This window comes from Schistocerca cancellata, chromosome 2 (assembly GCF_023864275.1).
Source record: "Schistocerca cancellata isolate TAMUIC-IGC-003103 chromosome 2, iqSchCanc2.1, whole genome shotgun sequence".
NCBI classification, from domain to species: Eukaryota; Metazoa; Arthropoda; class Insecta; order Orthoptera; family Acrididae; genus Schistocerca; species Schistocerca cancellata.
The window spans coordinates 1,121,266,921-1,121,292,392 of NC_064627.1; positions in this window are offsets into that span (position 1 = coordinate 1,121,266,921).

Consider the following 25,472-nt stretch of genomic DNA (forward strand, 5'->3'; position numbering starts at 1 on the left):
CTTAATTTCGGCATTAAGGTTGGCGCTCTGCTCTTTCAGCCCCGAATTCGCCTTTTTAATTTCGGCATTAAGGTTGTCGTACTGCTCTAAGTTCACCGTTTGCATCTGTTGCAACAGGTCCGTAATATTTTTTAGATTAGCCGCATTTTGATCCTCGTTCTTTTGTGGCTGAAAATGCGACTCTTCTCCTCTGTTCTGAGGAACCCTTCGATATCTAGACAAGTACCGTCTCCGCGCCCCCGTCGGATCACTCGTGAATGAATCGTTTAATAATGGTCGGACACCGTTTTGTTCCAACAAACTCTGGCTTCTTGGGCTGGATCTTCCATACTTACGGATTAATCCCGTACTCCCTGCGTCCCCTGAGCCCTCAGTATCACTGCCTGAATCAACGTCCTTGCTATTCAGCGGACTAAACCAGTCGTGAAACCTAGTTTCACGAAGTTGCAGCTCGCGTTCGTCACGCTCATCGGTAGAGCTTTCCCTACTATCACACATGTTCTCCCGAGTAACAATCTGATTATATTCTGCCGTTGTCTTGGCTTTTCCCCTAGTTATCATTTGCACTTTTATGTTACACGAAAACTCAAATCCCAGGTACCCCTTACTCTCAATAATTAGATGACGCAAAACATGTATCAGGGCACAAATTGATAACCTTGGTGTGAGCAGTGACCCGGCAAACAGTTCATGAAGCATTACCCCAAAAAGGCAAAAAGGGTAGTACCAATGATTGTGTTCTGTGTGCTCAGCATCGGCTGATTACGGCACTGCACATCATAAGTACTCCAACAAATCACAAATACAATGAACAGGCACCTACAAATGTCAATTTGAAAGGACAGCACATTAAGAAAACAATGTAACTTATTGCAACTAATGCTACCCGTTTTTCAATTAAATATGGCTAAGCAATGGATCACGTGAAAAAATTTCTGTTTTCAAGACTACTTCCTAGCAAATCCCGAAGTATCGTATCCTGGCATGGGTCAGCCATATGTAACACCCAACCCGTCACTTATCTGGTTTTGGCGTGTGTTCACCCTAGGAAATTGACTAACAGATCAACAAAGAGTGCAAAACTGCCGCAGTATCGGATAACGCAAAGAAAGTAATAAAGCCCTGTGACTCCTGATTGAAGTGCGGTGGCAGTGTTGACATTAATTGATTCAGAAGTGATCCATTTTAATTAAAATGGGGTGCATATTGATGTTATATTCAGCTATTGAACACCAGATGCAAATGTTGAACATAAAATTAATTAAGAAAGTGACTTGGGATTTCAACTATTTGATTGAAAACAGATGAGGTCGATTAGCAGAAATTTATTTTCAACTCACGACCTTCAATCATCAAATTACATGACTCTCCTAAAAGGCAGTGGCAATAAATTGCGTTTGCGTGGAGTAAAGCACGCTAAATCAAAAGTAATTCCTATTGACTGACCCAGGCGTAATGCGAAGTGAGGGAAGAAAAAATGGTTCAAATGGCTCTGAGCACTATGGGACTTAACATCTGTGGTCATCAGTCCCCTAGAACTTAGAACTACTTAAACCTAACTAACCTAAGAACATCACACACATACATGCCCGAGGCAGGATTCGAACCTGCAACCAGAGCAGTCACACAATTCCAGACTGAAAAGCCAGAACCGCACAGCCACACTGGCTGGCAATGCGAGAAGAATTCTACAATACACTGCCCATGAAACCCTAATGGAAACTTTTCTGACGTGATCCAACAAATTAATCAGCGGCCGGAGCGTGCGCAATGTCACCGAATTCAGCGTGGCTGGGCGTCGTCGTTTTGTGGACGTCGGCTGACCTCATGGTGCTGCAAGGCTGCGCTCATCTATTCACTTTTAGCTGTCTTGCTCAGTACATAGCAGAACGAAAACTTTCTATCTCCAAGCTCAATCGTTCCGTTTGCTAATTCCTAAACTGCAGAGATGCTCACTCCCTTTCAGGCAAGCTGAGTAAAGAACGTCACGTCCGCACTCTAGGCAAGCTGGAAACGGAAGACCTCTACGAGAACTTCTCCCAGTCCGCTCTTTGCCTCGGTTTCCCCTCCAGCAAAATCACTTACGCCAATTGCAGCGCAAGTCACGTTAATTATGCATTGCTTCCTAGTGCCGACCAATGCCTGCTCTGGGAAGTGAACAACTTCCCACAAAATTGCCCTTCCTCTCAACTTCTGCCATTTAGCTCCTCCCGGGCCACCCATCAAGGTTAGCGTCTGCAAAAACATCTATTTTTCCGGAATTCTGACTCCCAGGAGAGTACTTCAAATTCCTTGATCCTACGTTCCCATCGGAGGCCAGCGTATTTCATTCTGTCGCTCTTCACCTGATTTACTTCAGACTCTGTGGACCGTGAATTCAGCATGAAGTTGCTATAGTCACGAACACGCATATTTTGACCTATGTTGACCGCACCACCGTTGCTTTGCCTGATTTTTTCGCATGTTTCGTTGAAAACGGGACGCCGGACATTTATCAACAGGTGTACAAGTTCTCCGTCTGCTTCCCGGTACACCAGCATGAAGTCAACGACCCACTCACTGTCACTCATCTTAAGGCAGCTGGAGGCCGCGCCCTGTTACCGCTTTCTCAAGAGTTTGAGCCGCCCTAAGCTGCCTATTGTCGCTTCCCTTCGCTGCTCCCCAGCTGTCCACCATAGTCAACTCGAATACTTCCTTGGGGTAAACTAGCCTCCAGTAAATCGACACATTTCCACAAAGTTTTCATGACATGTGAATTACTTTAAAACCATCACCCGACATTAATTATTCCAATACGTCCATACTATACCCTCTACAAGATGCATTGTGCCTTGTCAGTCATTTTTGTTCAGCCCTACTGTTCGCTCAACGTGAGTTAGGTGATCTTTAATGACTTCATATAAGGGGCATAGTTCTTGCCATCTTACATAGCCCCTCTCTTCAGATCAATTTTGTAGTACAGATGATGACTCCTGTGGTGACTGGGCCAAATACCTCACGAAATAAGCATCAAAGAAAAAAACTACAAACAACGAAACTCGTCGATCTCGAAGGGAGAAACCAGATGGCGCTATGGTTGGCCTGCTAGATGGTGCTGCCATAGGTCAAACGGATATCAACTGCGTTTTTTTAAATACGAACCCCCATTTTTATTACATGTTCGTGTAGTACGTAAAGAAATATGAATGTTTTAGTTGGACCACTTTTTTCGCTTTGTGATAGATGGCGCTGTAATAGTCGCTAACGTATAAGTACGTGGTATCACATAACATTCCACCAGTGCGGACGGTATTTGCTTCGTGATACATTACCCGTCTTAAAATGGAGTGTTTACCAATTGCGGCACAGGTTGATATCGTGTTGATGTATGGCTATTGTGATCAAAATGCCCAACGGGTGTGTGCTATGTATGCTGCTCGGTATCCTGGACGACATCATGCAAGTGTCCGGATCGATTGTCGGATACTTACGTTGTTTTAGGAAACAGGAAGTGTTCAGACACATTTGAAACGTCAACCACGACCTGCACACAAATGATGATGCCCAAGTAGGTGTTTTAGCTGCTGTCGCGGCTAATCACCACATCAGTAGCAGACAAATTGAGCGAGAATCGGGAATCTCAAAAACTTCGGTGTTGAGAATGCTACATCAATATCGATTGCACCGGTACCATATTTCCATGCACCAGGAATAGTTTAGCGACGTCTTTAAACGTCGTCAACAGTTCTGCCAGAGGGCACTAGAGAAATTACGGGACGATGACAGATTTTTTGCACGCGCTCTATTTAGCGACGAAGCATCATTCACCAATAGCGGTAACGTAAACCGGTGTAATAAGCACTATTGGGCAACAGAAAATCCACGATGACTGCGACAAGTGGAACATCAGCGATCTTGACGGGTTAATGTATGATGCGGCATTATGGGAGGAAGGATAATTGGCCCCCATTTTATAGAAGGCAATCTAAATGGTGCAATGTATGCTGATTTCCTACGTAATGTTCTACCGATGTTACTACAAGATGTTTCACTGCATGACAGAATGGCGATGTACTTCCAACATGATAGATGTGCGTCACATACCTCGCGTGCGGTTGAAGTGGTATTGAATAGCATAGTTCATGACAGGTGGATTGGTCGCCGAAGGACCATACCATGGCCCGTACGTTCACCGGATCTGACGTCCCCGGATTTCTTTCTGTGGGGAACGTTGAATGATATTTGCTATCATGATCCACCGACAACGCCTGACAACATGCCTCAACGCGCTGTCAATGCATGTGCGAACATTACGGAAGGGGAACTACTCGCTGTTGAGAGGAATGTCGTTACACGTATTGCCAAATGCATTGAGGTTGATGGACATCATTTTGAGCATTTATTGCATTAATGTGGTATTTACAGGTAATGCGTTCTCAGAAATGTTAAGTTCACAAAGGTACATGTATCTCATTGGAACAACCCTACCTGTTACCAACTGTTCGTCTAAAATTTTGAGCCCTATATTTTTGTGACTATTACAGCGCCATCTACCACAAAGCGAAAAATGTGGTTCAACTAAAACATTCATATTTCTGTCCGTACTACACTAATATGTAATAAAAAATGGGGGTTCCTATTTTAAAAAAACGCAGTTGATATCCGTTTTACCTATGGCAGCGCCATCTAGCGGGCCAACTATAGCGCCATCTGGTTTCCCCTTCCAAGCTAGACAAGTTTCGTTCTTCGTAGTTTTTTCGTTCGACGCTTTGGACCCGTATAGTCGTCGGTGCCTCAAATACCTATCCATCTCCGCACTGTGGCGCACACGAGCCACCACTGTACACGTACGTATGTCTCCTCTCAGTACGTATGTAGGAAGCTCAAAGCATGGAGATAGCGTTGACTGCTGATTATTAGTGTAAGTTAGTATTGGTCAATAACAGGATACGAACATCTCGGGAACATGCATCTTGCAATTGATGGAAGAATTCTTATGTGGAAGCTGATTTAGTGGGATGAAATAAGGTCTGATTTGCCTGCCATCATATGATAAATGTAAGTGAACACGTATTTGCAGAAAAATGCGTAGTTTTATTTTAAACGGCACAAATCATTAAGAAGTACTTTATAGTACAAAAAATATCGTAACTAGTTGTGTTTCTTAACCTCTCATTGCAATCGTTAATAGAATGTACTGTAAAACTAGGTCAATGGCAGTAACATTCAGTGCCAGCACAGTACCCTTTTAAACTGAAGGGTCTTGTTTTCCATTATGCCACGAAGTACTTTACATCTCCACAAAGCACACAGTATGAGCTTTTTCGCAGTAACTGCCGCCCTCCGCTCAGTTACGGCCGCTAGAAGAGGAAGCTGTTTTATTCGGGCGATAACAGACGGACGCTGCTCTCCTGTTCGGACATCTCCATCTGAGTAAATCAGACTTAAGTACTTGGGAACTCAGCCAAGTGCAGCCGCATTAAGCACAGCCGCTTCGCGTTTTATTGGCACACCCGGAGGAAGAGTCATCCGCCCATCCTCGATCGCCGCTTAATGTGTATGACTTGTTCCGCCATCACACATCCCGTTCTTCTGTGGGTCGCGTCCATATCTATTCCTTCCAAACGAAATTGTTCATCTGTATTTTATGGTGACCTTAAGACATCCTTTGTGTAATAGCTGTTGGCGCAGAAAGACAAAGAGCTTATGCCAAATTTTCTGACCACAACTGCAGTTCATACGCAGTCATCTTTGAGGTTAAGTAGGTCATCTTTGCAATTGTTACACATTCACAGTGTTGACCTCGTGGCCTCATTATACTGCAAAGTCACAATCGTTAATGCATGTCTCTTGCATTCCTTCCTTTTTTTTTCCTACACGATGTTTGTTGCTGTGATCCATACATTCCTCCGAAGTGCCGAAATATTTTGCCAGTGTCATAGCGTTTCGCAGGCATCACAACAGATCTTCGCTTGTTTTATTGACTGATTAGAAAGAACTCAGAGAATATTACGAACAAGGGGCATGGAAAAAAAACCATCTGAATTAGGAAACTTCAACATTTTAATGTGGTCCTAATAACTTTACAAAGTGGGTCTCGGAGTAACTGTAGGTTAATCTCCGAACCGGACGACGCTTTCCGGCCAGCAGTACACTCTCGGCTATTCATATACGTCCATTAAGGTTCGCAAACTGGAAACAAAAAAGGTCGCAGTCCACGAATAACAGCTGACAGTCCTAGCAAAATCAATAATTAACACTGGGCCGGCCGGAGTGACCTTGCGGTTCTGGGCGCTACAGTCTGGAACCGAGCGAACGCTACGGTCGCAGGTTCGAATCCTGCCTCGGGCATGGATGTGTGTGCTGTCCTTAGGGTAGTTAGGTTTAATTAGTTCTAAGTTCTAGGCGACTGATGACCTCAGAAGTTAAGTCGCAGAGTGCTCAGAGCCATTTTGAACCAATTAACGCTGGCTGATATTACATTGTAACAGAAATAATAGCAAAGGGCAGTCCTCTAACGGAAATGTTTATTTTACAAACATATATATACACACTTACAGAAAATTTCACATCCAGGAAACTTACACTCGAATAAAATACCAATACGTAGATGGAAGAAATGTGTAGTTTTATTGTAAATGGCACAACTCATTAAGAAGTACTTTATAGTACAAAAAATACTGTGACTAGTTATACACTCCTGGAAATTGAAATAAGAACACCGTGAATTCATTGTCCCAGGAAGGGGAAACTTTATTGACACATTCCTGGGGTCAGATACATCACACGATCACACTGACAGAACCACAGGCACATAGACACAGGCAACAGAGCATGCACAATGTCGGCACTAGTACAGTGTATATCCACCTTTCGCAGCAATGCAGGCTGCTATTCTCCCATGGAGACGATCGTACACATGCTGGATGTAGTCCTGTGGAACGGCTTGCCATGCCATTTCCACCTGGCGCCTCAGTTGGACCAGCGTTCGTGCTGGACGTGCAGACCGCGTGAGACGACGCTTCATCCAGTCCCAAACATGCTCAATGGGGGACAGATCCGGAGATCTTGCTGGCCAGGGTAGTTGACTTACACCTTCTAGAGCACGTTGGGTGGCACGGGATACATGCGGACGTGCATTGTCCTGTTGGAACAGCAAGTTCCCTTGCCGGTCCAGGAATGGTAGAACGATGGGTTCGATGACGGTTTGGATGTACCGTGCACTATTCAGTGTCCCCTCGACGATCACCAGTGGTGTACGGCCAGTGTAGGAGATCGCTCCCCACACCATGATGCCGGGTGTTGGTCCTGTGTGCCTCGGTCGTATGCAGTCCTGATTGTGGTGCTCACCTGCACGGCGCCAAACACGCATACGACCATCATTGGCACCAAGGCAGAAGCGACTCTCATCGCTGAAGACGACACGTCTCCATTCGTCCCTCCATTCACGCCTGTCGCGACACCACTGGAGGCGGGCTGCACGATGTTGGGGCGTGAGCGGAAGACGGCCTAACGGTGTGCGAGACCGTAGCCCAGCTTCATGGAGATGGTTGCGAATGGTCCTCGCCGATACCCCAGGAGCAACAGTGTCCCTAATTTGCTGGGAAGTGACGGTGCGGTCCCCTACGGCACTGCGTAGGATCCTACGGTCTTGGCGTGCATCCGTGCGTCGCTGCGGTCCGGTCCCAGGTCGACGGGCACGTGCACCTTCCGCCGACCACTGGCGACAACATCGATGTACTGTGGAGACCTCACGCCCCACGTGTTGAGCAATTCGGCGGTACGTCCACCCGGCCTCCCGCATGCCCACTATACGCCCTCGCTCAAAGTCCGTCAACTGCACATACGGTTCACGTCCACGCTGTCGTGGCATGCTACCAGTGTTATGACTGCGATGGAGCTCCTTATGCCACGGCAAACTGGCTGACACTGACGGCGGCGGTGCACAAATGCTGCGCAGCTAGCGCCATTCGACGGCCAACACCGCGGTTCCTGGTGTGTCCGCTGTGCCGTGCGTGTGATCATTGCTTGTACAGCCCTCTCGCAGTGTCCGGAGCAAGTATGGTGGGTCTGACACACCGGTGTCAATGTGTTCTTTTTTCCATTTCCAGGAGTGTATTTCTTAACCTCTCATTAACCTCTCACTGCAGAACTGCTCTCATTAATAAACGGTCACAATGCCCACATAGTACTAGGGACAGAAAGTTGGCTGAAACCAGATGTAAACAATAATGAAATTCTAAGCTCAGATTGGAATGTGTACCGCAGAGACAGGCTGGACAGTGAAGGGGGAGGCGTGTTTATAGCGATAAGAAGTGCAATAGTATCGAAGGAAATTGACGGAGATCCGAAATGTGGAATAATTTGGGTGAAGGTCACGGTTAAAGCAGGCTCAGACATGGTAATTGGATGTCTCTATAGGCCCCCTGGCTCAGCAGCTGTTGTGGCTGAGCACCTGAAGGATAATTTGGAAAATATTTCGAGTAGATTTCCCCACCATATTATAGTTCTGGGTCGAGATTTTATTTTTCCGGATATAGACTGGGAGACTCAAACGTTCATAACGGGTAGCAGGGACAAAGAATCCAGTGAAATTTTTTAAAGTGCTTTATCTGAAAACTACCTTGAGCAGTTAAACAGAGAACCGACTCGTGGCCATAACATATTAGACCTTCTGTTGACAAGCAGACCCGAACTATTTGAAACGGTTAACGCAGAATAGGGAATCAGCGATCATAAAGCAGTTACTGCATCGATGATTTCAGCCGTAAATAGAAATATTAAAAAAGGTAGGAAGATTTATCTGTTTAGCAAAAGTGACAAAATGCAGATTTCAGAGTACCTGATGGCTCAGCACAAAAGTTTTCTCTCAACTACAGATAGTGTTGAGGATCAGTGGACAAAGTTCAAAACCATCGTACAATATGCGTTAGATGAGTATGTGCCAAGCAAGATCGTAAGAAATAGAAAAGAGCCACCGTGGTACGACAACCGAGTTAGAAAACTGCTGCAGAAGCAAAGGGAACTTCACAGCAAACATAAACATAGCCAAAGCCTTGCAGACAAACAAAAATTACACGAAGCGATATGTAGTGTGAGGAGGGCTATGCGAGAGGCGTTCAATGAATTCGAAAGTAAAGTTCTAAGTACTGACTTGGCAGAAAATCCTAAGAAATTTCGGTCTTATGTCAAAGCGGTAGGTGGATCAAAACAAAATGTCCAGACACTCTGTGACCAAAATGGTACTGAAACAGAGGATGACAGACTAAAGGCCGAAATACTAAATGTCTTTTTCCAAAGCTGTTTCACAGAGGAAGACTGCACTGTAGTTCCTTCATTAGATTGTCGCACAGATGACAAAATGGTAGATATCGAAATAGACGACAGAGGGATAGAGAAACAATTAAAATCGCTCAAAAGAGGAAAGGCCGCTGCACCTGATGAGATACCAGTTCGATTCTACATAGAGTGCGCGAAGGAACTTGCTCCCCTTCTTGCAGCAGTGTCTCTAGAAGAGCGTAGCGTTCCAAAGGATTAGAAAAGGGCACAGGTCATCCCCGCTTTCAAGAAGGGACGTCGAACAGATGTGCAGAACTACATCTACATCTACATTTATACTCCGCAAGCCACCCAACGGTGTGTGGCGGAGGGCACTTTACGTGCCACTGTCATTACCTCCCTTTTCTGTTCCAGTCGCGTATGGTTGGCAGGAAGAAAGACTGTCTGAAAGCCTCCATGCGCGCTCGAATCTCTCTAATTTTACATTCGTGATCTCATCGGGAGGTACAAGTAGGGGGAAGCAATATATTCGATACCTCATCCAGAAACGCACCCTCTCGAAACCTGGCGATCAAGCTACACTGCGATGCAGAGCGCCTCTCTTGCAGAGTCTGCCACTTGAGTTTGCTAAACATCTCAGTAACGCTATCACGGTTACCAAATAACCCTGTGACGAAACGCGCCGCTCTTCTTTGGATCTTCTCTATCTCCTCCGTCAACCCGATCTGGTACGGATCCCACACTGATGAGCAATACTAAAGTATAGGGCCATAGACACGGGTTCCCAGGTAGATGCCGTGTTTCTTGACTTCCGCAAGGCGTTCGATACAGTTCCCCACACTCGTTTAAGGAACAAAGTAAGAGCATATGGAGTATCAGACCGATTGTGTGATTGGATTGAAGAGTTCCTAGATAACAGCACGCAGCATGTCATTCTCAATGGAGAGAAGTCTTCCGAAGTAAGAGTGATTTCAGGTGTGCCACGGGGGAGTGTCGTAGGACCATTGCTATTCACAATATACATAAATGACCTTGTGGATGACTTCGGAAGTTCACTGAGGCTTTTAGCGGATGATGCTGTGGTACATCGAGGAGTTGTAACAATGGAAAATTGTACTCAAATGCAGAGGATCTGCAGCGAATTGACGCATGGTGCAGGGAATGGCAACTGTATCTCAATGTAGACAAGTGTAATGTGCTGCGAATACATAGAAAGAAAGATCCCTTATCAATTAGCTACAATATAGCACGTCAGCAACTGGAAGCAGTTAATTCCATAAATTATCTGGGAGTACGCATTAGGAGTGATTTAAAATGGATTGATCATAAAAAGTTGATCGTCGGTAAAGCAGATTCCAGACTGAGATTCGTTGGAAGAATCCTAAGGAAATGCAATCCGGAAACAAAGGAAGTAGGTTACAGTACGCTCGTTCGCCCATTGCTTGAATACTGCTCACCAGTGTGGGATCCATACCAGATAGGGTTGATAGAAGAGATAGAGAAGATCCAATGGAGAGCAGCGCGCATCGTCACAGGATCATTCAGTAATCGCGAAAGCGTTACGGAGATGATAGATAAACTCCAGTGGAAGACTGTGCAGGAGAGACGCTCAGTTGCTCTCGGTACGGGCTTTTGTTGAAGTTTCGAGATCATACCTTCACCGAGGAGTCAAGCATTATATCGCTCCCTCCTACGTATATCTCGCGAAGAGACCATGAGCATAAAATAAGAGAGATTAGAGTCCACACAGAGGCATACCGACAGTCCTTCTTTCCACGAACAATACGAGACTGTGTAACCTCCCCCTCATTTATCGACCTTAATGACAGTGGAAAATTAAACCGCGTGTACCTAATGGAAATTTGGGGAAAGCAAACGTCGCCGAAGTTAATCTGTCGGTAAAGAGGGAGGAAAGGGTTACATCTAAATGAAAGGAAAAATGCAAATGAAACTGGTGGATATAAATTTTGAAAAGGGGTAAAGTTAATAAATAAAGTAAATGTGTGGGCGTTACGTTAACAATTAACTAGCGGTAATTAGATATTTGGGATTTGGAGGAAATTACGGTCGCCAGTCCTATGGACAATTACTATAGTAACTGAAAAAGAATGGTTATTACACATATAATTAGCACTAGAAGCGTGGCAACTGAAGGTTGGCACGTGTGGTGTGAAAACTGAAAGTTTGTCAGAAGTAATAAATTTCGCTACACTCTGACTTAATTTAGCAAAAGAATTAATAAAACCGGAAAATTGAAAGTTAATTTAGTGACTGAAAATAATAGTGAGCTTTCTTTCTGAAGCACATCGAAATTCAGTAAAATACGGTTAGTCTTGGATTACCTCAACAATCATTTCAAAAGCTACTTGAATCTACGCAATTTAGAAATAAGAGATTTAACTTTGAACTTAAATTAAATGATTCTGAACAATAAACAATAGTAAAATTTAGTACGTACCAAGCTGAGATGCAGTCACAGGTAAGCTAAAATACGGTAACAAAACTCGCACTCTTAATTTGTGCTTGTGTAATCTAAATATTGTAGCCAGCTATGAATACCTTAACTGAACTTTGAAATTAAAGTAGTGAAATCGAATGATATTACTTTAATGCTGGCGTTTGAATTTCAACGACACTCGGGTTCATTCCGGAAAAGGAAGGGACCCTGCTTGGTAATGCAATTTGGACAATGAGCAACAAAGGTTCATGCTACGTTGCTGTAATTTAGTGAGAAAAATTTAACAGTTTGAAAAGCTGAGGTCTGCCATACAGTTCTAAAACTTTACGTGCTACCAGTCTTCCTTGTTGGTTGATTGAAGGTTTGAAGCCGTCGATCGAGGAGGTGGCGACAGTCACTCATTGTCGGCCGTCGGTGTTGCAGAAGCTGGATGTTGGCGCGCCTTCTTCTCGACACGGTCTCCAGCCGAAACGGGCTCCTGATGTGTGCCAGCTAACGCCTTCCGTCCGCGACACCATGTCAGATAGCAAGTCGAGCACAATTACATGCTGCCAAACCCCGAAAGCGCGGCAACTCGCGGGAGCGTCACACAACACACCTGCTCCACTGCTCTACTCCAGCCAGTCTCTTCTCTGCTCTGCCCGCGCTCTACGCGGCAGAGTTAACACTACCAAAGATCCTAAACACTTTGGTTCTCCACACGACCTATCGATGTAATCGTTCGATAGCATAGTTTTCCCTAGGCCAGACCCAGCGTAAGAATACAAATAATATTTACAAAACAAACCAATTATACATCGACATAAATGCATATATATATATATATATATATATATATATATATATATATATATATATATATATATATATATAGTAAAACAATTACAATATATAAAGACACAAAAACGTCATATCTTCAGGTAAAAAAATAAGGAAAAAAATTTACAGTACAGTAGATGGAAATAGGAGGATATGCATTTCCGGCGTTACAACTGGAATAGATGGAGAACCGATAGAGGTACTCAAGGTACCCTCCGCCACACACCGTCAGGTGGCTTGCGGAGTATGGATGTAGATGTAGATGTAGAACTATTCACACTTTATACACCTGAGAGTGGGCACCGAGAAATAAGGTAAAACAGAATGACAAATGTGACGTCCAAGGATCACAATGCAATCAAGCTACACCGATATGACAGAAATAGTCGCGTTATCTATGGTAAAAGAAGTTGTACTAATCTGACGTGGAAGGGACTAATAATATCTGTCTACATCTACATGACTATTCTGCATTGCATACTCAAGTACGTGTGAGAGGATGCTTCGAACCGCCTTCAGACTATTTCTCTGCTATTCCATACACTTAAGAGTGCGGGGGAAAAATGGACAGTTATATCTTTCTATACGAGCTCTGATTTCTCTTACTTTATTATGATGATCATTTTTCTATATGTGGGCTGGCGACATTAAAATATTTTCACATTCAGAGGAGAAAGTTGGTTACTGAAATTTCATGAAAATAACTCGTAGGAAAGAAAAACTCCTTTCTTCTAATGATTGCCATCACCAATCGCTTCCCATATTTGTGGGAGTCTGTCCCCTATTTCACGATAACACAAAACGTACTGACCTACTTTGTTTACGATGTCCTCCGTCTATCCCATGTGGTGAGGACTGCGTACTGCACATCAGTCCTCTAGCATAGGACGGACAAGCATAGACAAGGATACTCTTTAGTAGACCTTTTTAATCTTCTAAGTGTTTTACACGTAAAACGTAGTCTTTAGTTTGATTTGCCCACAACATTATCTCTTTTTGTCGAATTGACAGCTTTTAAATTTGTGTTATTTATCGTGTAATCGAAGTTTAACGGACCAATTTTTGTACTAATGTGGGTGACCTCACATTTTTCTTTACTGAGAGACAGTTTTCACTTTTAACACCATTCATATGTCGTGAATAAGTAATTTTGGAGTTGATTTCGGTCTTGTGATGAGTTTAATAGACGTTTAACGACAGAAAACTATCTAAGAGGGCTACTCAGGTTATCTACTGAATTGTTCATGTACGTTAGGGTCTTCTTACAGAATGCACAGTATCATTTCTGTTTTGCAGGAGAATTTTCCGTCGAGTATTACGTACTGTGACCTTCCCGAGCCGAAATTTCTGAGACAGTCGCACAACTGAAGCGGTACTCCATAAGCACGCCGTTGGAATAGAATTCTCACCTGAGGAACGATCTCAAAAGTCTTTTGAAAATCTAGAAATATGGAATCAGTTTGAGATTCCAAGCCCCTAATACTCAGCACTTCGTGTGAATAAGGAGCTAGATATGTCTCACAGGGACGTCATTTGCCGGCCGGGGTGGCCGTGCGGCTCTAGGCGCTACAGTCTGGAGCCGAGCGACCGCTACGGTCGCAGGTTCGAATCCTGCCCCGGGTATGGATGTGTGTGATGTCCTTAGGTTAGTTAGGTTTAATTAGTTCTAAGTTCTAGGCGACTGATGGCCTCAGAAGTTAAGTCGAATAGTGCTCAGAGCCATTTGAACCATTTGAACGACATTTTATGATTGCGTGCTGACTGTGTGTTAATGGGCAGCTACCTTCGATAACCTTCGATAACATGGACGTGGCACTTGAGTGAGCAAGATGTGGTAGCACAGAATTCACTGTAGCAAAAATCCTTACTTGAATCACGACAAAAATTTTAAAAAAATCAATAAGAAGATCGTGAAAAACAGTACTAAGACCAAATCAAACGCTGCCACGACAATCCTAAGAATCAAGCGATACTTGATCGTCGACGTCCTAGACATACCGGAGCGAATCGGCACTTATCCAACTACATCGATACTGGGTCGAGCAAACGAATCCTTATAGCACCAGACTCAGTCGCGGATGCCTGAGAGCCTGTCCAGATGGGTGTCTGAACCCAATGCTCCAAGCGCCGGTCCCGATCTAAGACTCAACCCAGAGGCTCGCCCCAATGTCCGCGGAAGAGTGCATCGCCTGTGGAAGTGTCTCAGTGAAGGCAAAAGAGTCAGTAGAAATATTCCTTCCCTCGACTCTTGGTTTTCCTGTGGAACAAGGGAGTACGCCGAAACCATTATCAGCCAATCAAAATGCGTGGATGGTTGTCACCGTATAAAACGAGAGGAAACTGCCATTTTGAACGCACTCTATCTTTTGGCGTGCCTGAGAAAACAGTGCGCCAAAATTGCCATCAGCCGATCAAGGCTCACGAACAGCAGCCGTTCTATGGAGGACCAGAGAGTATCATCTCGAATTACATCTCTCTGGTGAAAATTTGAGCTTGCGGGCCAGGCCAACGGAAACATTAAATTTTTGATAACGTCTGCAGGTGACAGAATGACGTGACTGTGACAAGACGGCAGCTCGGCCACGTAACGTCAAGGTAAAAGGCCGTAAAATGGGTCCCAAATGCGTAAGCGGAGGTATTCCTTTTTAAAGATGGTCTTGTCCAGAAATTGTCAGGTGCAGCCAGACAAAAGAAAGATACCGCTCCGCTGTCGCCTCGCAGTGTGGACCAGAGGCGGCGCTACAACATTCCCACTCCCCAAGAGACTTCAAGAGTAACTGACAAAGAAATGACACGCAAATCTTATACAGGGTTATTACAAATGATTGAAGCGATTTCACAGCTCTACAATAACTTTATTATTTGAGATATTTTCAAAATTCTTTGCACACACGTACAAAAACTCAAAAAGTTTTTTTAGGCATTCACAAATGTTCGATATGTGCCCCTTTAGTTATTCGGCAGACATCAAGCCGATAATCAAGTTCCTCCCACACTCGGCGCAGCATGTCCCCATCAATTAGTTCGAAAGCATCGTTGATGCGAGCTCGCAGTTCTGGCACGTTTCTTGGTGGAGGAGGCTTAAACATTGAATCTTTCACATAACCCCACAGAAAGAAATCGCATGGGGTTAAGTTGGGAGAGCGTGGAGGCCATGACATGAATTGCTGATCATGATCTCCACCACGACCGATCCATCGGTTTTCCAATCTCCTTTTTAAGAAATGCCGAACATCATGATGGAAGTGCGGTGGAGCACCACCCTGTTGAAAGATGAAATTGGCGCTGTCGGTCTCCACTTGTGGCATGAGTCAATTTTCCCCGGCTACGCGTGAAACTTGCCCGCACGCGTTCAACCGTTTCTTCGCTCACTGCAGGCCGACCCGTTGATTTCCCCTTACAGAGGCATCCAGAAGCTTTAAACTGCGCATACCATCGCCGAATCGAGTTAGCAGTTGGTGAATCTTTGTTGAATTTCGTCCTGAAGTGTCGTTGCACTGTTATGACTGACTGATGTGAGTGCATTTCAAACACGACATACGCTTTCTCGGCTCCTGTCGCCATTTTGTCTCACTGCGCTCTCGAGCGCTCTGACGGCAGAAACCTGAAGTGCGGCTTCAGCCGAACAAAACTTTATGAGTTTTTCTACGTATCTGTAGTGTGCCATGACCATATGTCAATGAATGGAGCTACAGTGAATTTATGAAATCGCTTCAATCATTTGTAATAGCCCTGTATACGATTTTGCGATGTCCGTGTTGTACCGAAGCACTTTGGGACAACTCAGGGACTGAAATATCGTTTTTACCCGCTGACACCGAGCAAGCAACTTTCAATAAAAGTGTCTTCCTTCTAATGGAATACACATAATGCAGGCACGAGTACATGCTGCAGGACATGTGGAAGCTTTGGTCTAGCCGTGAATCGTGCTGGGATAGCCTATGGTAAGGGGACACCTCGCGATAAGCGGTTAATCCGGATCCGAGTCATTGTCGTCATTTCATTATACAGCTAATGGTTGACCATATCCACAACTGCGAATATATTTCATGCAGACATGTCGTCGCTGCGTAGCCTAATTCTTAACAGATTCGTGAAATCAATATTGGTCCTACATTGCATTATTAACCAGTACGTCAAACTACACAGAGAAGGGCCAGAAGAGGGGACTTTGAATAGTCGAAAGTTTCCTGAACAACCAAAATGCCAAGCGTAACTGTCACGTAATCCATGGTTGGAAAATGTTTTCGCATTAAACGGTGAATGTAGAGAGAAGGACCGCATTTTAGGATCGATTCTCGTTTTCTTTCCAGACGGTAATTTAATATTTATGACAACTCCTCATACGATAGAACTTACGAAAATGAAAGTAGGTTATGTGTGATCTTCAGTCCAAGTAGTTAACCAGAGCAAGCAGTTATATGTAAACGGCTTTCGTGTCTTCAACTTGATCATTTTGCGCTCCACTTCTGAATAATGTGTAAGGTTCCGTGATCTTTCCTGCTGTTGCAAATGATTCACTTTACTGTATTGGGACGTAGATGAATGAGCGCACAGTATGAATAGTGAGTAAGATCCCTGATTCTGTGTTCAGTTTTATCTAGGGTTGACTTACTTGACAGTCAGGTGTAACAGCGCTGGAGCATTCTTATCTGGGGCAAAGTAGCAAGCAGTTGAGTTTTTCAGAGAATGAGGTCTGTTACTTGTGAATCTGGGAGAAACTATATGGAATACTTTATTATGGAGATGAAAATTCATTTAAAATACTTTCATGTTCTTTATATTGATGGAGTAGATTTTGGAGGAATTTTAAAGGTAACGACGGAATGCGCAAGAATGAAATGCTTGTCAGAACTATAAGTTGAAGGAAATCTTCGTCCTTCAGATCTACATCTACTTCTACATAAATATTCTGCAACCCACAGTACGGTGCGTGGCGGAGAGTACCCTGTACCACTACTTGCATTTCCACTCTTGTTCCATCCGCAAATAGAGCGAGGGGAAAGCAATTGTCTGTACGTCTCCGTATGAGACCAGATTTCTCGTGCCCTATCTTCGTGGTCCTCTCGCGCGATGTATGTTGGCGGCAGCAGAATCATTAGGTACTCAGATTTAAATGCCGGTTCTCTAAATTTTCTCAGAAGTGTTTCTCGAAAATAACGTCGCGTTCCCTACAGGAATTCCCACTTGAGTTCCAGAAACATCTCCGTAACACTTACGTGTTGTTCGAACCCACCGGTAAGCCACCTCTGAATTCCCTCGATGCCCTCCTTTAATCCGAACTGGTACGGATCCCAAAGACTCAAGCAGTACTCGAGAATAGGTCGCTCCAGCGTCCTATGTGCGGTCTCCTTTTACAGGTGAACCAATCTTTCCTAAAATTCTCCCAGCAAGCCGAAGTCGACCATTTCCCTACCACAGTTTTCACATGCTCGTTCTACCTCATATCACTTTCCACCGTTACGCCCTGATATTTAAACGACTTTGTAGGGAAGCAGCCTACTCATGCCGTATAAAATTATCATCAGTCTTTCCATTGTGTGCTAGCCTAGTCCGCTGTAACTAGCTCATAAATGTTGCGCAATACTTTAAAAATCAAGTAAATAACCTGAAACGTTTCTGGCGTGTCAGGAGTAATACTAAATCAATATGTGTTGAATGTCAGTTCGATAACTTTAACATTTTCGAAAATTGGACGTTTTTCTGTAAAAATCATTGGCGCAACAGAAAAGAGCTAGAGACTTAAAAATTTATATTTAGATTCCTTTTTCATAATAATTTAGTAGAAACAGTCTTCAGGATCTCACAAATTGGAATTTTAGTTGAAATTCATGATTTTCTGGTTTTTGTCTTAAAAATTAAGTAAGCAAGATAAATTAAGTAGGCTAATAAATAAGGCTAAGATGTTTATATTTAAGTAAATGGTGTAAATGGCTCTGAGCACTATGGGACTTGACATCTGAGGTCATGAGTCCCCTAGAACTTAGAACTACTTAAACCTAACTAACCTAAGGACATCACACACATCCATGCCCGAGGCAGGATTCGAACCTGCGACCGTAGCGGTCACGCGGTTCCAGACTGAAGCGCCTAGAACCGCATGGCCACACCGGCCAGCTTTATATTTAAGTAGAATGGAGATCCGCTATAATCATAAAGATGTGAGAAGTTTCAATTGAATAACTATAAAACTATAGCGATAGCGTATCTCCAAAGGGCAAGTTCAAAGCTCGTCTACTGCGTGTAGTGTAATTAAATTAATTCTCTCGCCCAAAATATTTGACTTAGCCACGTCAGACTTTTATTATGATCACTTACCTGTGTGTTGAATGCACATTTAAATTGAGAGCTTCATCGGCCATCAGCAAAGGAAGCGATGATTTATTCAATAACTTAAAGTGGTGCATTACTAGCCCAGCGGCTAGTCGGGAGAGCCGATTTGATCAGGCGTTCCCTTAGCCGTCCGCACCGCGGCTTTATATATAAGAACGCTGCGCGAGGAACCAAGGCCCCAGTTCTCTCCAGACGCTGATTAGCACATCACCTGTGTCGGGAGTCGTGTCGCGTCGGTATCATTGCTATAAACAGCCTCGGATGCCGTACTAAGTTACTCGGGATACGCGTAACCATGAAATCGTTTTCGAGTGAAGTGTTAATTCTGGGATGACTTTAATGATCCATCTCCAGTTTGCGTATGTCGTATTTTCACGTGCCGGCGCGGGACAAACATTCTACCATTATTTAGCGTGGTGTTTGATGAACATTATCATCGAATTATGGCGAGGATTCACTTAAACATTTAATTTGGACAGTTATAGTTGCATCAGTGCATTAGACTCTGAACTGCTCTGGTAGTTGGATTGTGTGGATTCCTTTTTTTTTTTTTTCATCTGTGACTTTCAGAATATAGCGAACGTTTTTACACGATCGTTTTTGATTATGAATCCCAGACAATCTCCTAATTCCTCAGAGCTATAAGCTGTACCTATAAGTGTATTTCTCAGATGAAGTGGGCACTAGGAATTCTAATTACAGGCTTCACGTTTTGCTAATCACTTTCTGGTTGCCAATATTGTAGTTAGAGAGCCAGCGTAGAGAACGGAAAAAGGCAGCATAATTAATAGGAACATTTATATAACAATTAATTCCACCCGCCGCCCCACATATGGTTAAACGGCCGGCAAATGCTCTTTTCTACATTACATTCTACATTATTAAATAACAACAATAATTTCCACCCGCCGCCCCACATATGGAGCATCGGGCGGGAAATGCATCTTTTCTACATTACATTCTACATTATTAAATAACAACAATAATTCCACCAGCCGCCCCACATATGGTGCATCGGCCGGGAAATGCATCTTTTCTACGTTACATTCTGTATTATTAAATAACAACAATAAATTCCACCCGCCGCCCCACATATGGTGCATCGGCAAGGAAATGCATTCTTTACTACATTACAATTCTCTACACATTTATATAACAATTAAATTCCAACCAGCCGCCCCACAACTTGACTGTGTCACGCAGGACACTAGTAATACTGTAATCGAACATTGTAGGTTTGTTCATCCTACTCATCCGCATTAATGTACCTTTTTCCACATTTAGGGGTAACTGCCACATCAAACTGGAAATTTTGTCTAAGTCGTCTTGCGTCTTCCTACGGTCACTCAACTTCAACACCTTACCGTAACACCACGGCATCGTCAGCAAACAACCGCAGACTGATGCCCACTCTGCACGCCAAATCATTTATGGGTATACAGAGAACAACAGCGGTCCTGTCACGCTTCCCTGGGGCACTCCTAACGATAGCCTTGTCTCTGATGAACATTCGCTGTCGAGAAGAACATACTGGGCTCTATTATTCAAGAAGTCTTCGAACTACTCACGTATCTGTGAACTTATTCCATGTACTCGTGCCTTCGTTAACAGCCTGGAATAGGGTACCGCATCAAATGCTTTCCGCAAATGTAGAAATATGGAATCTGCCTGTTGCCCTTCATCCACAGTTCACAGTATCTTTTTTTTTGGTCATCAGTCGACTGACTGGTTTGATGCGGCCCGCCACGAATTCCTTTCCTGTGCTAACCTCTTCATCTCAGAGTAGCACTTGCAACCTACGTCCTCAATTATTTGCTTGGCGTATTCCAATCTCTGCCTTCCTCTACAGTTTTTGCCCTCTACAGCTCCCTCTAGTACCATGGAAGTCATTCCCTCATGTCTTAGCAGATGTCCCATCATCCTGTCCCTCCTCCTTATCAGTGTTTTCCACATATTCCTTTCCTCTCCGATTCTGCGTAGAACCCCCTCATTCCTTACCTTCTCAGTCCACTTAATTTTCAACATTCGTCTATAGCACCACATCTCAAATGCTCCGATTCTCTTCTGTTCCGGTTTTCCCACAGTCCATGTTTCACTACCATACAATGCTGTACTCCAGACGTACATCCTCAGAAATTTCTTCCTCAAATTAAGGCCGGTATTTGATATTAGTAGACTTCTCTTGGCCAGAAATGCCTTTTTTGCCATAGCGAGTCTGCTTTTGATGTCCTCTTTGCTCCGTCCTTCATTGGTTATTTTACTGCCTAGGTAGCAGAATTCCTTAACTTCATTGACTTCGTGACTATCAATCCTGATGTTAAGTTTCTCGCTGTTCTCATTTCTACTACTTCTCATTACCTTCGTCTTTCTCCGATTTACTCTCAAACCATACTGTGCACTCATTAGACTGTTCATTCCGTTCAGCAGATCATTTAATTCTTCTTCACTTTCACTCAGGATAGCAATGTCATCAGCGAATCGTATCATTGATATCCTTTCACCTTGTATTTTAATTCCACTCCCGAACCTTTCTTTTATTTCCATCATTGCTTCCTCGATGTACAGATTGAAGAGTAGGGCGAAAGGCTACAGCCTTGTCTTACACCCTTCACAGTATATCATCTGATAAAAGGGCAAGCTGACTTTAGCACGGGTGATACTTTTTAAAACCATGCTGATTCGTGCACATAAGCTTCTTAGCCTCAAGAAAGTCTATTGTATTCGAACTGAGAATGTGTTCAATGATTCTGCAGCAAACAGAAGTTGGGCATATTGGTCTAATTCTGCGGGTCTGTTATCTTGTCTTCCTTATATACTGTAGTCGCGCACGCTTTTTTTCCGGCCGCTTTGGGACTGCGTGCTGGATGAGAGATTCACGATAAATGCAAGACAGATAAGATACACTTTGTAAAATTGAACTGGAATTCCATCCGGACGTGGTGATTTATTTGTTTTCAAATCTTTCAGTTGTTTCCCTACGCCAAGTATGTTTATTTCTATGTCGTCCATACGGGATCTGTCGTATAGTCAAATGACATTATGTTTGTGAACGATTTCGTTAATGCGAAATTTAAAACTACGGCTTCCGTTTTGCTACCTTCAACTGCCACAACAGACTGGTTATCAGGGAACTGAATGGAAGCCTTAGAAGCGCTTAGAAATTATACATACGACCAGAATTAGATAACTAATAACATTCTTGATCAATATTAATTTCATCTCCTTGTCTTTCATTACGTCACAAATAAACCAGTTACTTGACACATTTGTGGTTCTTTTGTAATGAGAGAATTTTGTAATTGTTAGTGTTTTCTTAGGCTGTGCTGTCTGTTTGCCAATAATCAGAGTTTGATTCCTCAAGAACGATTTGCTTTAGAGTAAATCTATGTCCATGAGTCATATTAAAGTTTTGAAGATTATGTCTTGTGTGCATGCGCCTTACGCCACACGTAGTCACGGATTGTTTCTCACAAGCAAAAGGAAGATATTAGTAGTGAGTAGATTATTTTTCCTTCAGCTGCAGCTTGTACTGATTTGTATTTGTTTTCGAGAACATCAGTACTCCAGACACAAAAACAGCATGCTGAGCAAAAGGTAAGTCACGTGTATTTCAGAGCAGATCACACCTTGCATTGTTGAGCAAATAGTGTGTAGTCGGGGTTGTCAAGTGTCGTGCTAACAAGAAGATTAATTTTCAGTGAACAGTTTCGGTAATTTTAAAGAGTTATTTTCTTCTGAGTAGAGCAGTAATTAATTTTTGTGTATATTCCAAGTCAGACATTGCAATTCATATCAGGCAACGTTCATAATGTACTTTCATACTGACGTTTAGTTATATAGTTTTCACTGAACACACGATTAATTTATTTTGGCATTTAATTAGTATCATTTTCTTTCTTTCAAATTTTGCATTTCGTGAAGTTACAAATTTTATTTCGCGACACTCTTCACAAGTGCAACGCTGGGCCAGCCAATAGTCAGTTTTGTTCAGCAATTGAATACGATGTCTAAAGTGCACGTTACATGAGGATAAGGTTTTTGAAACCGATATATTCAGTTTTCTCACATACAGACAATATTTAAAATAGAAAGCTTACAAATGTAAATGTTCGCTATCACAGGAGTCTGTACAGTGATGATTACAAAATAGAGAACGTATTTGTGAAGAAGGCTAGGAGAATCTAAATGTTTATTGCGATAACCATACAATCATTCGCATCCTGTGTACAAAATCTGTTAAAAAATTTCACTCATGGGGGAATTTTGGGCTAAGTTTCAGTTTCTAACAGTGGTAACAGCTTGTTAAAGCCATCGTGTAAATGCTCCTCTATTGGGCGCCTGAAATTGAAAAGAATTCTGGTCTTCCGCCACAGGTCGGTACTTCCTGTGGTGTCGTCTGATAATCTACGTCTCAGGCGTCAGCGACAGACTAACTTACAATTGTACAATTAAAAGAACATGAGCAGAGAACGGAATTTCTAGCGACTACGAAAAGGTATCGTGGATAACGTTTTACTGTTATGACTTACTGAACTTAAATCTCGGATTAAAGAAGCACTCTGAGTGACAATTGTGGTTACTTCTTCTACGTGCTGGTTACGGCCGTCTGAGAACGAATCCACTATCTCTATTAACTCATAGAGCATTAAAAGATGCGACGAGTGTTAAGCGCTAGTTGGCTTCGGTAAACTCTGCTATTCATTCAGTTGCTAAATCTTTTGTTAAAAGCATCACATGAACAATATGAACATACAAAAAATGATGTACTGTTATTCAGTAGGCATTCCAATAATTATAGTGTGGAAAGGATTTTAGTTCAGAGCTAATCTACTGTATACTCGTTCTGGCTCCATATCGTGTATACTCGTTCCGGCTGCGTATCGCCAACTCGTCCGCCATCTTGAGGAAATGATCGATCAGCTAACAGGTAGAGGGTTCGTGTCCCGGCAAGTAAAACCTTAAATGCTCTATCTCCGTGAGAAAGTACTCACACCTTCCTTCGCTCTGCGCGACTCTACATCGTCTAACCTCCCAATAAAGCGTCCCCTAGTGCGGCTATTTAGTATTACTCCGCATAGCGCAGGATTGGTGTAAAGAGAAGTTAAAAATTTACTTGGGAGCATAACGTTACCATGTGATATAGGACACATAGATCCACCTTCTTTTCGTCGTTGTCAAAAGATAGAGATTACCACCAACTTATACGTCAATAAGAATAGTTACAGGCGATTTCTATATTAATATTCTCCCACAATTCCCAAAGTTTCTTTTAATACGTGAAACTGTGTAAGAGACGCGAAGCTCAATCATGTGTCTTTCAAAATGGAAGTTATCAGAAAAGAAAAATCATTTGTATCTTATGCTACGGTCCATTTATTCAACTAATTCTCTAAGAGTGAAATATACATAAGAGAATATTGAATGATACGCCTGAACAAATTAAAAACGTGCACCTGACCAGACTTCGAAGGAGGACCTTGACATGTTACATGTAATCCTCTCATTATCTGAACTATCCGGACATACTTCGTTGTTTAATTCGGACTGCCGATCTGCTAGTGGCCCTCTCCCGCTTCCTGAACTCCATCGCTGACTTTTTCTTTGTCGCCAGTCTTGTGACTGGTTTCATGTAACCCGCCGTGAATTCCTCTCCTGTGCCAACTTTTTCGTCTATGAGTAATACTTGCAATCTACGTCTTTAATTATTTGATGGATGTACTCCAGTCTCTGTCTTCCTCTACAGTTTTTATCATCTACAGCTTCCTCTAGTACCATGGACGTTTTTCCCTGATTTAACAAATGTCCTGTCACCCTGTCCCTTCATTTTGTCAGTATTTTCCGTATATTGCTACCTTCACCTATTCTGCGGAGAACCTCCTCATTTCTTATTCTTTAGCTTTCTTCTGTATTTTGCTCCAGTATCACTGTTCAGGGGAATCTGCTCGTATAGCGTATAGTTTGTGGAGCAGGAAGGTGAAGCAAACCTGGCGAATCAGCGCAGCGCATTGACGACCGTAGTTGGTGAATCGACCTACCTGCATATGGTTTTTAGGTGGTTTCCCATCCTCGCTTATACAAATTCTGCGGTGTTCCCGACATCCCGCCTCAGTGAATACGATACACAGAAATTTAAAATACGTGATCATACGTAGAAATAAGTTTACACAGTTCACAGAGAGGTTGCACGTACCACCACCCTGCGTTACGTAGCTGATGGTGGCGGCGGCGCAAAGTGCATTCGTTCACATAGCTAAATAACATAAATTTGCCCAGAACATGAACACAGTGGAGTCCGTAATAGACGAGCAAAACGGCAACTAAGTGAAGAGGGTCACTCTACACGGTTTGAGCAGAGAATTGGTTGACCTCAGCTGAATGACTCTTTCGTCTTTATCGAAATTTAACAGTATTGATCCTTTCTGTCTGGGAAATGATTCGTGAAGTTTGTTTGCATGGTTCAGCAGCAAAGAGAGTTTCCGGCAAAAGATAATGGTCTAGGCTGACATGCCAGTTCGGTGCACAGTTGCTTTTAATATGACAACACCCGTGAAATCACCGCTGTCCCCGCTGCAGACTAAAATATTCACTCTGGATGTCGAGATTG